This window comes from Chinchilla lanigera, unplaced genomic scaffold (genome assembly GCF_000276665.1).
Source record: "Chinchilla lanigera isolate Chin_1 unplaced genomic scaffold, ChiLan1.0 scaffold00026, whole genome shotgun sequence".
NCBI classification, from domain to species: domain Eukaryota; kingdom Metazoa; phylum Chordata; class Mammalia; order Rodentia; family Chinchillidae; genus Chinchilla; species Chinchilla lanigera.
In genome coordinates, this window is record NW_004955427.1 from 7,368,885 (window position 1) to 7,385,963 (window position 17,079).

The following is a 17,079-nucleotide window of genomic DNA, read 5'->3' on the forward strand; positions in this document are numbered from 1 at the left end:
AACTCAGAAAGATCTTCAACCTAATCTTGCAACAATTTGTGTTTGTTATCCTCACCACATCCTGCTCATGCATAAATGCACTTATTCATGTTCTTTGGCAGAAAAATTGCAGGTAAAGTGGTAAATGAAGTTGAGTGAAAGATCATGTGGGTTAGGCAGGGAGCAGTTAGCAGATGCCTGAATGCAGATATCAGTATGAAGTTTAAGACATTATGGAAGATATAGACAAAAGCTGTGATGCTAGAACTGCTCCCTTGTACCGAACAGCACCGTTTATGGTAGGAAGCTGACGTGACAGTGAGATTTGCTGTGTGCTAAGCTCTTGTCCAAATGTTGTCTATCCGCTGCTTCCTTCAGCTTCCTTCAATCTTGAAGCAGTGTGCTTCTTTTTTAATGTGCACTTTTATATATTTTCTTTTTTATACAAGTATGATTTTCAAATATTAACTGATAGGGATTCTGTTCTTAGCATTTCTTTCCAGCTTCTTGCCAGTTTCATAGTGAGCTAGCCGTTTGCTTTCCCCATTCACAGGAAGGGGGTTACATGAGGTCATAGACACAAGGGATTATTATTAGCTTTCATACTGTAAGAGTGTAAGGCAAAAGTGAGAAACTCTTGTGGCCCAAGCCCTATCTAGGGACTGGAAAGATGGAGAAGAGAGGAGAGGAGAGGTGGGGGATCTAAGGAACGGTTGAACTAGGCTTTGGGACACGTAGAGGAAGCTGTGGAACAGTACTCCCCACCCAGAAGCCGCTGACCTCACCTTTAAGTCTGCCATCCACTGTCAGTGCCCAGGAGCTCGATGGGAGCAGAGTAAGTGCTCACAAACTGCCCGGAGCCATCTGCCTGAGGACATGCACAGTGGGACCTAGGAAATGCAAGCATTGTCAGTTCTCGCAGCTTCCAGCGAAAACTTCACTTTGATGCTGGTCATTGCAGTCCTAGCTGAATAGTTTGACCCCTTTGGTTTCCCTACACTTTGCCTGGCAGGTTCCTGCAGAACTACCTGCCACCTTTTACCCACCGAAGTGTACTTCTACATCTTCACCATGCCCATTGGTTAGGAGTGATTTTGGTTAGGAGTGATTTTGGTTAGGAGTGATTTTGGTTAGGAGTGATTTCTGGACTTGTAGAGGAAGGCTGACTGTGAAGAAAAGGACAATGCCTACATTTTATCTGTATGTGCCTTAATCAGTTTGAGACTTCTCTTGAGCCAACTTAGAGGTAAATCACATTAGGTTCAAAACAGCCTACTGGGGAACTGTGGACAACTTGCAACAGAGAACAATGTGAGGATTTGGAGAAGTTATTAATTTGTTCAAGGTCACACTTTAAATAAGACGGCTTATTAGAAGTTCAGATTCAGGTCTATCTACACGCCCTCTTTCGGCTTACTGTATTAATTAGCTTTGATCTTAGCGACAGAATAAAATATCAAAACCTAATCTCTTTTCTTGAAGCGCTGGGAATTGAATGCCGTGTCTTCTCATTAAGTTGCATCCCCAAACTTTTTAAGTTTTCATTTGGACACAGGGTTTCATTAACTCAGTAAAATGCCAGAGATGGGCTCTAATTTTCCATTCTCCTGCCTCAGACTCCTAGAGTGTTAGGACTACAGGTATGTGCCACCACACTTGGTTTAAAAACTACTCTTTGATGGGAAGAAATGTGCTCCCTTGTCAGGTTTTTAGTATCCCCCAAATTTCTGAATTATAAAATAAACAAAACAAACCTCTGAGCAATTTATGAAAAGGATAAACAAAATTAGTCATAAAAAATATTTAGGAAGATATGAAGGATCATCAAAGAACTTACATATTTCATTTCATAATATGAGTATTGTGTCATATATTTGAAATTCCAATTAGTAGGACAGTTTTAATAAATAAAATAATTTCTAAAATCAGTTTAAAATTGATTAGGCAAAGGGTAGAATTTTTTTTCCTATAACATACCAAATAATAAGTATTTTAATCTTACAGGTATACAATTTCTGTCACAAATATTCATGTTTCTATTATAGTGTGAAAGTAAACATACACAATATATAAAATATTGAATGTGGCTTTTTTCTCAGTAAACTTTACTTAAAAAACAGGTGGTAGGTAAAAGTTGACCTTTAGTCTCCAATTTAATAAGTCCCCAAACACTGTCATAAATATTTAACCAGTATTCAGTAATATATGCTACCTATAAGATTTATTTTCATATAATTTTAGAAGTGAATCTTCCAAATTCTGAAAGAATGGCTAGACCCATGGGTAAGTATTTTGAATAAAGAGAAACAGGACAGGATCCAAAATTCATTTATGTTAGTACTGTCTTTAAATTAAACCAGATAATATAATATGATATCGGATGCTTCTAAGTCAGTTTCACTTAGGAATGACTGTTCTAAATAAGCAATAAAACAACTCCAGGCATGTACTTAAGAAAGAACAAGGCCAACCAAATAGAATCTTATTGCAGATGTGCAGAGATTAAAAAAGAAAAGTATGAAGATATAAAATGTGAAGAATGAATGATTAAAAACTCTTATCAAAATAAGATTATAAAGTAAATATTTAACCTCATAAAAATATAGACCAAGACTCCACAAACATCTTATAATTAATAATAAAACTCTAAGGGCATTCCCCAGGTGGTAAGAGGTTAGAAAAATACTGACCAGCACTGTTTGCACATTTTATAAGAAAAGCTATCAAACACAGTGAGAGAAGATGAAATAGATGAAGATTAGACAGAAACAACTCAGGTTCCCATTATAATGCAAATTTGTGGCTACCTACAAGGACCCAAGAGAATATATCAATACATCTCCAAAATATTGAGTTCATAAGTTTGTACAGTGTCAATGCAATCTACATAAGAGAGTAGCATTTTTATGTAAAACAATTCATTTAAAAATGTAATGCTTTTAAAAGCACCCTACTCCAATGACCACCAAAGTTAAAATAATTCACAAAAGAATATAAATAGTAAAAGAAACATTTCAGACAGCATTGTAAAAACTCACTGTAGAATAAAAATGGCACACATAACTGTAGCAAGATTCCATTGTTAAGATAGAATAATGCAACATTTTAGTATATGTGCTGCCGAGCACAAATGCAGCATTTTAAAAACATTGTCTTACACGTATAGTCTAAATTCATCTGAATATATTCTGTAGTGGTATTTGATATTCATATAAAACATTCATTAGTAAGTTTTAAATTTGTAACTGTTTTCATAAAAACTTCAAAGCAGCACAATTGGTTTTAATAAGCTCCCTGGACTATGCAATCAGCACCAAAATATGTTTCCCCTGATATAGGTCAGATGCTTTAAAAGCATATACGGCACCTTCCAACATAAGCAACTATCTCTTTTCAAGTTATAAAATATCACATGGCTATTATAAAATGCAAAAGTTGCAAAATTTTAAAAATACAAAAATGTACAAGCAAGATGAAAAAGAGCCCCATTCTCCTAAGTACACTAGAAATAATATTAAACATATATATTAGTTATTTTTCTAGATATATTTATTCTGTCAACTTGATATATTTTTTAGATATAATATCTTCAGGTACTCTAACTGTGCCGTGGGTACATTACAGATGTTAAAACATTGGTCTGTGTATTTTTGCCATTGAGAAGATGTCTACTGAGCGTGCTTACCTTTCCATTTTCAAAATGAATACTTAGGGCAAAAACTACAGTAAGACACATTCTAGGCATATTTTACTCCAAACTCAAAGTATACAAGCTTCTTTATTTATTTCACTTTAGTTTATTTCCTATTAACAATTCCCTGCTCACTAATGCCTTCATTGGAAGAATTTGAAATTAATGTGTATTACAAGATCTACTGGAAGAGGAAGCAGGTAAAAATCTTGAAGACATAGGTGTAGGCAGAGAGTTCATGAATAAAAACCAGACTGCATGGGAAATACTTCAAAGAATCAACAACTGCCATCTCATCTTATTGAAAAGTTTTTGCACAAGTAAAGAAATCACCAGCAGAGTACAAAGAAGACCCACAAATTGGGAAAAAAATTTAGCCAACTGTCCTTTGGACAAAGGACTTCTATCTAGAACATATAAAGCATTAAAAAAAATCAACCCTCTGAGTTCAAAGACTCATTCCAAAAATGTACATCTGAGATGAATACACACTTATCAGATAAAGAAATACAAATGGCAAATAAATACATGAAAAAATGTTCAACATCTTTAGTCATTCAAGAAATGAAAATTAAAACAACATTGAGACTACATCTCACCCCAGAAAGAATGGTTATCATAAAGAAATCAACACATAACAAATGCTGGAGGGGCTGCGGGGAAAAAGGAACACTTCTCCACTGTTGATAGGAGTGTAGACTGGTGCAACCTTGTGTAGATCAGACTAGAGATTCCTCAGTAAACTAAGATTGGAGATCCCTCTCAACCCAGCTATTTCCCTTTTGGGTATTTTCCAGAAGAACTAAAAACATCATACCACAATGATATATGTGCAACCATTTTTATAGCAGTGCAATTTGTAATAGCTAAATCATGGAAGCAACCCAAATACCCATCAATTGATGAATGGATAAAAAAGATGTGGTATTTTTATATAATGGAATATTACTTAGCTATAAAGATAGATAAACTCTAGGCTTTATAGGTAAATGAATGCAACTAGAGAAACATACTCACAATGAAATAAATCATGTGTAAATACCATATTGTCTCACTTGGGTAAGAATTTGAAACAGTAAATAAAATCTAAAAGGTCCAGTAGATGCTGGGTTTTTTGTTTGTTTGTTTTTTGTTTTTGTTTTTGTTTTTGTTTTCCTTTACCAGGAATCAAACTCACCACATTGCACTTGCCAGGCAGGCGCTGTGCCGCTGAGCTAAATCCCCAGCCCCTCCAATAGATATTGTAAAAGGGAAGGAAACCACTCAAAAGGATAGAACAACTGGGATGAGGGAAAAGAAAAGAAAAGAAATGAAAGAAAGAAAGAAAGAAAGAAAGAAAGAAAGAAAGAAAGAAAGAAAGAAAGAAAGAAAAAAAGAAAGAAAGAAAGAAAGAAAGAACAAAAGAAAGAAAGAATATATGTATACACAAGACAGCTAAGATAATTGCACTACTAATTTCTATTTCTATATGGAAAGGAACAGTTAATGTTAGTTCTTTGATCAATCTCACATGCCTATATTTGTTTAACTGAGTAACCAATTTGAAGATAACAATATGTAATACAACATCCATTGTTAATTTCCTATCACCTTATCTGAAACTACACTGCTTCTATTCTTTTGGTGTTGTTTTGTTTACATCTGTTTGTTAATATGTTTTTATTCTTTTATCTTTAAAATAAAAAAGAATGAAAAAATCACAAAAAAGAAATTAGTGTGCATTACATGAAAATACAGCATTTTAAAATTTTTAATTTTTTTAGATTTAAAAATCATTTTTTTGCCACTTATTTAACAGAAAAGGCTATACCCTATTTTTTTTTTTTTTACTAGAAATAAGGGACTAAACCCTTTGTTAAGAACATACCCATGAGGAAAGTTTTGTAATAAACAGCAGCTCAGGATCATTTAAACCCCCAAATAGAATTTAGAAAACAACACTGGTGTCTTGTTTTATGCTAAGCAACTGTTTTTCCATGTTATGAAAATACCCGATGTATCTTTAAATTACAGTCATGGCTCTCAGTGTTATTTAAATTGATCAGTTTATTATGTGTGATGAACCATCAGAAATAATTTATGTATTGGACAGATTATGATAGAGACTATCAATATTCACCAAATATCTCTACACTCCTTACACTATCACAGACCAAAGCTTACTGGTAGGTTTAGATGAATAATTCTTGCAATAGAGCATTAGAAGAAAAGCGAGAGGGATGTGGTATTTATACTGAAGCAGCCCACAGTGAATTTATCTCTCGCTGAGTCTCCCTGTTTCTCTCCTGTCCATCCCTAATTAGAAATAAAGGAGCATATGTCACCGAGGAAGTGGAGGCAGCCTAATTCCCTCATTCTTGCAGGGGAATTGTTCTGTAGAACCTCTTGTTCTGCATAAAGTAAAAAACAGATGTGACTAAGAGCAGCACAGACAACTTTACTGGCATCAGACAGATGGAAAACACATCATTTCCAAAGTGGTCTGAATGTCAGCTCTTGGGAGAACCTGGCTTCTTATTGTTTCTCCTTAGGCACTCTTACCCTGTGCTAGAACACCGTTCAGAGATCTCCTTGTATCTGTAAAATTGCTACTGCATTATGGTTCAATAGCTGCTGTATTAAACCCTCCCTCACCAATTACTGTGTGTTTTTGCCTATCTGTTGATTAGTTCTAGACCAACAGAGTAAACAAACCTACCAAGTGAACAAATCACAGTAGGATGATCTAAAAATCAGAAGTCTAGGAGCTGGGGATTTAGCTCAGTGGCAAAGCGCCTGCCTGGCAAGCGTAAGGTTGTGAGTTCAATTCCTGTTACCGGAAGAAAAGACAAAAAAAAAAAAAAAATCAGAAGTCTAAACCCTAGAAACAATTTAGAATATGTGCTTTAGAATATATTAAAGCTACTGTAACTTATACTTAATCACATATCATTCTCTTAAATTTTAAATTGGAAAGAATTATGTAGTATAAGGAAATATAATTGGGAGTCAGAATCACAGATTAAATTTGTAACAAGGTGAACAGATGTCAAATTGTTTGGAGAATGTCTTAACATTAGAAATTACAGCTCAGTGGCACAGCACCTGCCTGGGAAGTGCGAGGTCATGAGTTCAAATCCCGGTACCAAAAAAATAAAAAGATGAAATATAATTAGACTAATTTTTTGAAGGGCGTGATAGTTTATTTTAAAAAGCTGTACCACACTGATCATGATGAATTCTTTGAGGCCAGTTTGAGCAGTGATGAGACACAATATTTTGAGAAAATTGTCAGTTTGCAGAAAGTCATCAGAAAAGGTTATTGGAATAATTACTCAACAGCATAGTTACTGTCTAAAAAGTAATCACAAATGGATTGAATTTTTAAGATGAAATTATCATAACTTTGATTTTTGGTCTAAATTTGGTACCTTAGATTACAAAGAGCCAGATTTAACACTATTAAATTTGTGGCGTATTAATTGAAAAGTATTTATTTCTTTGCGGAGCTATGGCTTGTGCTCAATTTTGGTGAAATGTGTACACTTCAATCAAGTGTATATTCTGTAGGAAGCTTCCACATTTCAGAACCTACGTATAGTGGTTAACGTCATAGTGACAGTCTCCATCTTTGTGAGCTGACGTTGGTATTGACATATATAAGAAGACAATAGCACTTAGAATAAAGTGTTAGTGGCCATTACAATTGAAGTGTGAAGTTCCCTGGAAGTTCAAGGACTGAACAATTGAGTCATGAGGCAAGAAGACTGTTAAAAAAACTGCAAAATGGACATGCAATGAGACCTGAATGGTGAGCAGCAGCCAGGCAAAGCTCAGGTGTTGGAAGGGACAGTCGAGAAAAAGAACAACGTTCCACGCAAACTGAATAGCGTGGGATGAGTGCAATAAGACATTGCCTGGGAAGTAATAAAGTGGATAAAGGGTAGGAAGAATTAAAACTTCAAGTTGTAGCCTCCAATATTTTAAAAATATCATTTACAAATTTGTAGAGATCTCACTTTTTTCAATCAGTATTGAAAGCTGTGACATATTCGGAAAGAGTGCTTTCTTGTAGCAATAAGACGTTATATTGTAATATTAGGAGAAGAAACTATTAAACATGTTGCAGTGTGAAAAGACACCATATTGTTCTGATATGACCTTTGAATATGTGGTATATTACAACATTTGGTCACTAGTTGTAATAATTATAATCAAAAGCAATTATAAGTTGTCATGATAATTATAATAAAGAATTCTAAGACTATATATACATTGTATATATATATGATTACACTTTACTTTTAGCATTAATTTAAGCAATATTCTATCATTATTATCTTTGGTAAAATTAAATCTGGTGAAGTTAATTATAAACCCACTGACACTGTTCATTGTCTCCATTTAGTCAAAGAAGTGATAGTATATATATATATATATATATATATATATATATATATATATCTTAATAACTTTCCCATGTTCTTGATACTGTAGTAAATGACACAGCCAGACTAACACCAGAGCCATCACTTTGTACTGCACATTACATTGCATTCTAGACTGTTCCTAAAAGAAATTTTTGTCACTTGGCATCATTTTATCATGTACAATGAACTGAAAAAAAAAAACCGAATGGACGCATATGGTTTCTCAAAACACGAATTCCAGGTTTCTGTGCTATTTTGTTTTGCAAGAAAACATCATAGAAACTTGCAATATGAAGAGATGAGATGCACAGTTAACCACAACTGTCTTCCTACAGACTGAACTTGGAGAAGCTACTGCTCTACCTATGATGTAACTGGTCTGTTTCCATATGGTACATACAGTTCTAACCAAAATTAAGTTTTAGTTCATGAAAGGAAGACAAAGTACCTTTTCCAGAAGACATCTACCAAATATATCAAATTAATGAAAATAGTGCCAGTAAACATGGCAGAATTCTTTATTTGGCATTGCTATTCAGATTAGTTGTTAGAAAGTAGAGATAAGGTGTCTAAATGAATGCTATCTGTGCTGGATAATTTCATGTGTCAGTTTGATTAGTCCAGAAATGACCATATATTTGGCAAAATACTATTCTCAGTGCTTCTGTGATGGTGTTTCTGGATGTGAGAACATTTTGTTAGTATACTGTGTAAAGTAGCTTTTCAATCAGTTAAAACAGTTGGGCTTCATCCAATCAACTAAAAGCCTGCGTAGGAAAACAAAAGCTGACCTTTCCATGCATAAGAAGGATTCTGCCTGAACAGTCTTCAAACTGAGCTGTGTATGCCTCCATACCATATCACATGTGTATAATATATTTTATGTGTAATTATATTGATCTGTTCATCTGGAGAACTCTAACACACTATCCAAGACAGTTATAGTTTAATGGAATACATTGCCCAATGAATACTTCAGAAATAAACAGCATAAAATAGTGAAGCAATGAGAGAATAAATGAATAAATGAAGTGGCTTTAAGAAAATCTCAAACTCGGTGCACTTGAGAAGTGTTAGCTTACTCACAAGGAAGTGTCATGTGCGGCAAACACACACAGCGAGATGCAAGTTTAACCCACTCTCCGTGTGAGTGCTTTTCCTGAAGTTTGACCGTAGAACCATCTTTGTTTTAGTAAAAACCCACGTTCTTACTAAAACTGATTGGAATTACAATAGAATAGGATTAATCTTGCATCTCTTTGTTCTTGGTCCAGAAGAGATCTACTAAACATCAAATTAATGAAACTGGGCCCTCACACAATCTTAGCTATACATGTAATGTTTAGAGTCACAGCATTATTCAAGATCAATTTTCAGCATTAACTATGGTTTATACCAAGAAATACACCAGACATTTATTCAATAGCCATAAAAACCTCTTCCCCAGTGAATCTCTCTATATGACTTTCTGAGCAGCACTAATCCTCTATCAAAGACAGATTTTCTTCTTCATTTAAGAAATGCCAATGTGGCTGGTATTAAAAATAAGCTCTTCACATGAGGCTTGGAGAGGCAGCTAAATCAAAATAATGAAATTCACTTCCTTTCACTCCACTTTAGTATTATTCTCAGGCAGTCAGTAGGTAAGTAGTATTATCATTTAGGAATTTTTTGTTTACTAGTAAGAGATTGAAGTGCTTTAATTTACTTATAGGAAAATGAACATTTGTTAACCTCTAGTGTCTTTACTGTGATGCACTAGACTATGTAATTAGGAAAGTTAGAAGTTATAAGACTTCTGTTTGTGAAGATTTCAGTTTTACTGCATATCATTAAACTGGGTAGAACTTTTCCCCATTCAGAAACTTTACCCCTATATATGTAATATACTGCATTTCTGCTGAGTCCAAATAGATAAAACACTGTCGCTACTCAACCTTCTTAATAACTCAACCTTCTTAATACATTGGAAACGTAGATGATATGCAGGGTTTTTTTATTCCAAATTTTTCAATCATCCCAGATTTTCATTTTCATATTTATCAAAAACCAAGTCACTCGTTTACTCATAATCAAGGCCCACCATTTTTCCTTATCATTCACAGATATCATTTTTTATTTTCTAGACATTGACATTTAAGGTTCAGTAACGTTAGCAAAATGATATGCATTTATTCAAGTTCATTGATTGTAAAGATGGCCTTAAATCTTTCTTATCCTGAGTCTATAACTCCTACAAGTGATTTTTCAGGTAAAGTTCATGATTTCACCCTTCAGACTGGATTAGAATTTTGCTTTGCTTTGGCCTGTGGCATGTAATTATGCCAGTTCTCAGCCAATGACTCATGAGGTCTCTTACAATTCCAGTGATTTTTGCCTTGCTGTGTCAATGAGCCTCTATATAAGGTCAGGATGAGCCATTACAGCAGAAGCCATCACAGACCAGCCAGTCCCTAGCCAACTTGAAAGCTGACTTCTGTCACACGAATGTGTCCAGCTGAACTCAGAAGACCCACATGGTTGAGCACACTTCACTGTCCTAAGAAACACAACTGTAAAGGAATGACTTTCTTATAGGAAGCAATGCTTTGGGGTAGTTGGTATGCAGAAAAACTAATAGATGTGTTTATTCTATACTTCCATCGTCTTTATGAATAATAGAGTGTATTTAGGATATTAGAATATTATATCCATTCACACTAAAACCCATGTTCTGATTTAGATAACCAAGGCAGCTTTAGAAATCAAAAATATATTGCATTTTAGAACAAACACAGGCAATTTTATGCAGAAATATCTAGTTGGCTACATAAGTATCTATATTACTTGTTTGTTTTTTCTCCTACACACATACTTAACTAGCCTAAGAGAATGTTGTGGCTTTAAACAGCAACACCGCCATGCATTAGAGTCTGTTTTAGTCACTTTCCCATCACTGGAACTAAATACCTGACACTGGCAAGGCAAAGGAGGAGTTTAGTCCTCAGTCAGCTGGCTCCAAGGCAGAAATGACATGGTAGCGGGAAGGCACAGAGGCAGAAAGCTGCTCAACTATAGCAATGAGGAAGCAGAGAGAGAGAGGAGAGGCTGAGGACAAAAACCTACCCTTCCGGGTAACACCCTTAGTGACCCACCTCCAACAAAGCCCCACCTATTAACCACACATTCAGCCTCGTACTAGCTCATCAGTGGATTAATCCGACGTGTATAGCACTACAGTGATCTAATCACCTTCCAAAAGCCTAATATTTGAATATGTAAGACTTTCTGGGAGCATTTTAGATCTACAGTGGACCCTTGACTTATGAACTCAGTTCATTTGCAGGGCTGGTTGTAATTCAAGTGGATTGTAAACAAGACTATCTTTCCCATAAGAAGTAATGGAAATTGCCATAATACATTCCAAACCTTCCACAGCATTCCTTAACTAACCTTTTCATAATATAACACGGTTATATAATGTGTGTAGTTTACTGGAAACAATAATGTTTCCTAGTGTATTCACCAAAAAGTTATTAAATGTGCCTAGTTTACCAGAAATAGCAGTTTTATATTGTATTCACCATTTAAGTTGGCATCTTTGGCTTGCAGGTAGGAAAGATGAAAGGGAAGGTGGTTATTGATTGACAGGAGGGTCCTCTTCCATAAGAACATCAGGAATCTGGCTCTGTGGGGTCCTTTGTCTTCTTGAGAGAGTCTATAGCCCAGTAGGTCCTGCTTTTGGTTTATGACGTCCCAACCTTTTCAGAACTAAAAACTGGTCTAAGGTTATCTGTTTCTTTTCTTTAACACTGTTCTGTAGTATGACAAAGCATTGTCATTAAGCAAATGAATGCAGCATTTGGTTTTTACTATCTGAGCGATTCTTCTCTGCAAATGTCTGTAGCTCTGTCCATTTTTTCAGGATTTCCTTTATTTCAGAAGGACTTTCGTTCCCTAATAGTTGATATTCTTCCTCCTCTTCAGAAAGCTCCTCAGCTGCCATTCCCTGTATTAGAGTTGCTCAGTCAGAAGTTGCTGAAGCTCCTCTGTGGACAATTCTTTTAGGTGTTCCTCTACCAGTTTCTCAATGTCATCACTATACCTGCAAGCCTATGGACTCTGCTTTAGTGACAATGTCACCAACCAGAGTCAACAGAAGGCTCGAGATCCTCTACACAGTCTTCAAAGTCTCTCTGCTGTACAATTTTCAGCCACATTTTCTTCCAGGAAGATCTCAGTGTCTATAGAAAGACAATGGCCTAGAATTTCTCAGTTAAACCTGCAGAGAAAAGGATATAGTAATGTTCCTTCCAGAACTCTTTATGGGTTAAATCTGTATCTGAGACCATCTGGAAGCACTTTAGAACAATACCTTGGTGTAGATCTTCTTAAAGTCAGCTATGATCTGCTGGTCCATAGGCTGCCATAGAGGAGTTGTATTTGGTGGAAAGAATTTGACTGAGAGCCACGGAAATTCTTCATCCAATTCTTCCAAATCTCATTGATGAATAAGAGCATTGTCTATGGCGAGGAGAGCCCTGAGTGGTAAACCTTTGTCCTCTAGATATTTCTTTACAGTAGGAAAGAAAGCCTTTCTGATCTATTCAAGAAAAAATATTCTTGTTACCCAGGCTTTTGCGTTAGATAGCCACATGACCCCTAACCTATTCTTCATGACTTTATGTTTTCTGAACACTTAAGGGATCTGAGAGTGATAAAAACAGGAGAGATTTTATCTTGAGGTCTCCACTCACTTTGGCACATAGCATATCTTTCATAGGTTTGTGGTCTGGTATTTCCTGAGTAATGTATGTTCTCCTGGGCATTTTCTTCCATAAAAGGCCAGTTTCACCACAGTTGAGAAAAGTTGATAAGAGCAAAAACCACTTCTCTGTATCATCATTTTAAAATGGTGTATGTAATTTTCAGTAGCCCTTTTATTAGCACTGTCTGCTTCACTGTGTTTAATTACACTGTGAACCCCAGTTCTTACTTTAAAATTGTGAAACCACCCTTTACTGGCACAAAATGTTTCAGCATTATTACTCATTGATGGATTAGCCTTTTTGAGATCTGCATTTATAGCCCTAGCTTTTTCACCAATTACAGACTCAAATAGGCTGTAATCTACCACCTGCCTTTTCCATACTAATAGAAGCTTTTCCACCTCATCTAACACTGTTGGTCTTGACTTACTAATCTGAGTAACACTTGTAGTTAACACTAGCTTCCTTATGCACTTACACAAATCTTTCCTCTGTAAAATTGTCAAGATGGATTTTGACATACTCTACATATTGGTGAGATCAGTCACACAAACACCACTCTCATATTTCTCCACAATTTCCTTCTTATTTTCAATTGTGATTGCTTTCTTCACTTCCCCTTCCTTCCTTAGATTCTTTTCTAGGTTTTTTGGGGCCAATTTGACAGCAGTAATTGTAGCAATTATACAAAGCACTGACCAAAATCACCCCCACAAACATGCACATCTGGCTTAGACTGATACTTACATACACTTACATACGCTTTTCTGGCATTGTGTTTGTTTAAAACTGCACAAGAGACCAGTATCTGGGTCATAACTCGAGACTTGGGTAATAAGCTAAACATAGCATTCTGGTCATAACCCGAGTTGTTCATATGTGAGGCCAGTCGAGGGTCTACTGTTAATCATAAGAAAATCCCTGCTGGAAACTATGCTTTATAGTTTCTTAGTCTTATCTCAAGAACTTAACCTATAAGGTATAATTAATATCATCATCCTTCTTGCCAAATGTACAAGAAATTTGGAAGAAAATAATTTTCCCAAAATCTATCCAAGAAGGAGAAATGAGATTAAATGAAGAGTTTCTTTGTTAGTCTAGAGTCAGAATGTTTAGCCATAAAACAGGCAGCCAATGATGGTTTCAAAGATATAAGAAAGTGGTGCTTTTGTATAATTTAAGAGAGTTTCTCATCCATCTAAATTCAACTGGAGAAGCTAAAGTAAAAAGACACATATGTTAATTTATTTAATTTCAACCTAAAGAAATTTACTAGTTCTCAAAAGTCCCTCCATGGTACCCTACTGTTGTGATGTCATTGTAAAAGAAGTAAAGTCAAGCACCGATAAAATGTAGATTATGTAGTCATGGATATTATTCATTATTCATTTATCTATGCTTTCAAAGGTAATGGGTTTCTTCATTGGAAAATACATGATATTATATACAAGTAAAAAGAAATAGTACAGAAGTTAATGCAAGTTTCTTTTACAAATTTTGAAAATAGGGCTGGGGATTTAGCTCAGCGGCAAAGCGCCTGCCTGGCATGCGCAAGGTCATGAGTTCGGTTCCCGGTACCAGAGAAAAACCAAAAAAAAAAAAAAACAAACAAAAAAACAAAACAAAAAAACCCACAAATTTTGAAAATATTACTTAGATTGTTGTAAAATTCTATTTTTACAGTTCCAAGATGTTCTGAAAATTGAAAAAAAAATGAGAACTTGAGTGTGAACTCGTATGCAATAACATCTGGACTGAAATAATATGACATTATTTATAGTCTTTCCTTATATCACTACATTATATTGAAGAAGTACCTTTGGTTAGATGGTTCTGTCCCAAAGCCTGTGGGAGGGGTTATTTAGTATAGAATATACATACTGCATGTGTGTTCTAAAGTTCAAACAAATCTTAACTCTGAAACAATGTGAATAAAAGAGTTTTCAGTAAGTGTTTGTGAATGCATACTATGATTTGAGTCTGAAATTCAGCCAGCACACATGTTGTTCCTTGTGCTTCCAGTACACTATACCAGTTCTCTCCATTTCAACTTGAAGGACTACTCAGATACTTTCTGGGAAGAATACTGTAACAACGGGAGAAAGGCAAAGAAGGATCTGAAGCCTTTTTCCTTAATTCCACCACAGTTCTTTCAAGAAACACAAATATGTCAAAGAGAAAAGTGATGCATGATTTCACAATATAATAAAATCTTGGTAATACAAAAATGTAAAGTTGAATTTTGGTTATTCAAAATCTGAAAATCACCACTTTGACTTAACAAGTGAAAAGTGAATACACTGAAAAGTCAACAACTGTTCTTACAAGAGAGATCACAAGGCAAAGTCATGCCAGGATTGCAGAGAAAAATAGGCAGTTACACAATCACAGCTCACTGGGACAGAAAACCATGTACAACTACCGATACGGGAACCAGCGCCAGGGTCGAAAATCTGAACTGTATCTGATGCAGAGCTGCAGCTTTAGAATGTATGACTGTGAGAGTTCACAGTTCCAGAAAATCTAGTTCTGGAAAAGGGCTACACTTTTTAAATTTTGCCTCCTGGAGCTTTACCAGCTCCACACAGTGAATATCACAGAAAAATCCCTTTGTGCTTCATCAACTAGAGAGGAGTAGGAACCATTTTGAAATAAGTCAAAACACCTTACTCTCTTAAGTTTCCATTCTCCAGGGAAACTATTTAACCAGGGCCTAACTAGCTAGGATTTTATCAAGAAATAGGAAAAATATTCAATTGCAGCCCTCTTTAGGTCTCTTGTCACACCTTAGTGTGGGGATCAGTGGCCTGAGAACCATGTGTAGAGCTCTCAGCTCAGAAGCACAGGCCTGTGAAACATGGAGGCCAAGTAGAATGCAATCCCTCACAAATATGCCTTACTACTACTTCATTAAAGATTATTTCCAGAAATTCTTTTCATGCAGTACATCGTGTCAGGAAAAATTATGCAAGGACCTAGTAACAATAAAAATTACACTGTTTGAAAGCACAGAACAGTTATTACAACCAGGCTCAGACATACCCAGGATGTTGCAATTATCAAATCAAGAACTTAAAAACAGCTGTGATTATAAACTAAGAGCTCTCATTTCTTCAGTTGGCAGAATAAAAGATGGGCCATGAAAGTAGAGAAATGAAAATTCTAATAAAGAACCAAAAAGAGGAAGAAGCAAAAAGAGATGTCCAAGACCAAATCATGGTGACAGAAATAAAGAATGCCTCTGACGGGCTTATTAATAAGCTGTGCATGGCTGAGGAAAAAATTCCTCAGCTTGAAGAATTCACAGTGCAACTCCTGAAACTTCCAAATGAAGAGAAAAAGGACAAAACACACTAAAAGAACACTGATGAACCATGGGAGACCTACAAAGATATTTGTAAAAAGAGAAGAGCAAAAGAAGAGAGAAAGGAACTGAAGAAATATTTGAAAAGAAATAACTGAGAATTTCCCCAAATGAATGTCAGCCTAGCCAAAAGATGAAGAAACAAGTTCAGAGTATACTAAGACAAATAAGAGTTAGAAAGACTACATCTACAGTACATATCATTTTCAAACTATAGAAAATTAAAGAAAGGAAAAATTTCTGCCAGCTAGAAGACAGACCACATTCTGTGTCACAAAGCCTATCTTAGTAAATTTAAAAGAATAAAACTGATAAATGATTGTCCCAGACCACAGGGGAAGTAAAATAGAAATCAATAACAGAAAGCTGAAAAATTCCAAGTTATATGAAGATTAATAAATACAGATTAATAAAAACAAACAAGACACAGGACAAAGGAGGAATTTAAAGAGGAATTGCAATATATTTTTATCCAAATCAAAATGAAAACAAACTTATGAGAATTTGTGAAATACAATGAAAACAGTTGTTATGTTTTGTGTCTGTGTGTCCCCCCAAAGCCTCATGCGGTCGTGGGGCAGGCTTTTAGAATTTGATTGATTATGGGTGTGAGAGCTGCACCCGCCCTGGGGTGGATAGTTTGCATATGTAAGGGAGAGGAAGAGGCTGCTTGCCGCCATTCTTCCCTTTTGTGCTTGTTGCTTTGCTGTGTTCAGCTGCCATGAGCTGTAGCCCTCTGCCATGTGCCACTCTGCCTTGTAACCTGCCAAGTATGGACTAAAACCTCCACAAGCTGTAAGTGAAATAAACCTTTCCTTCCTTAATTTTCGCCATCAGGTATTTTATCCCAGCAATGAGAGAAAAGTAAGCAAGACAACAGTGCTTAGA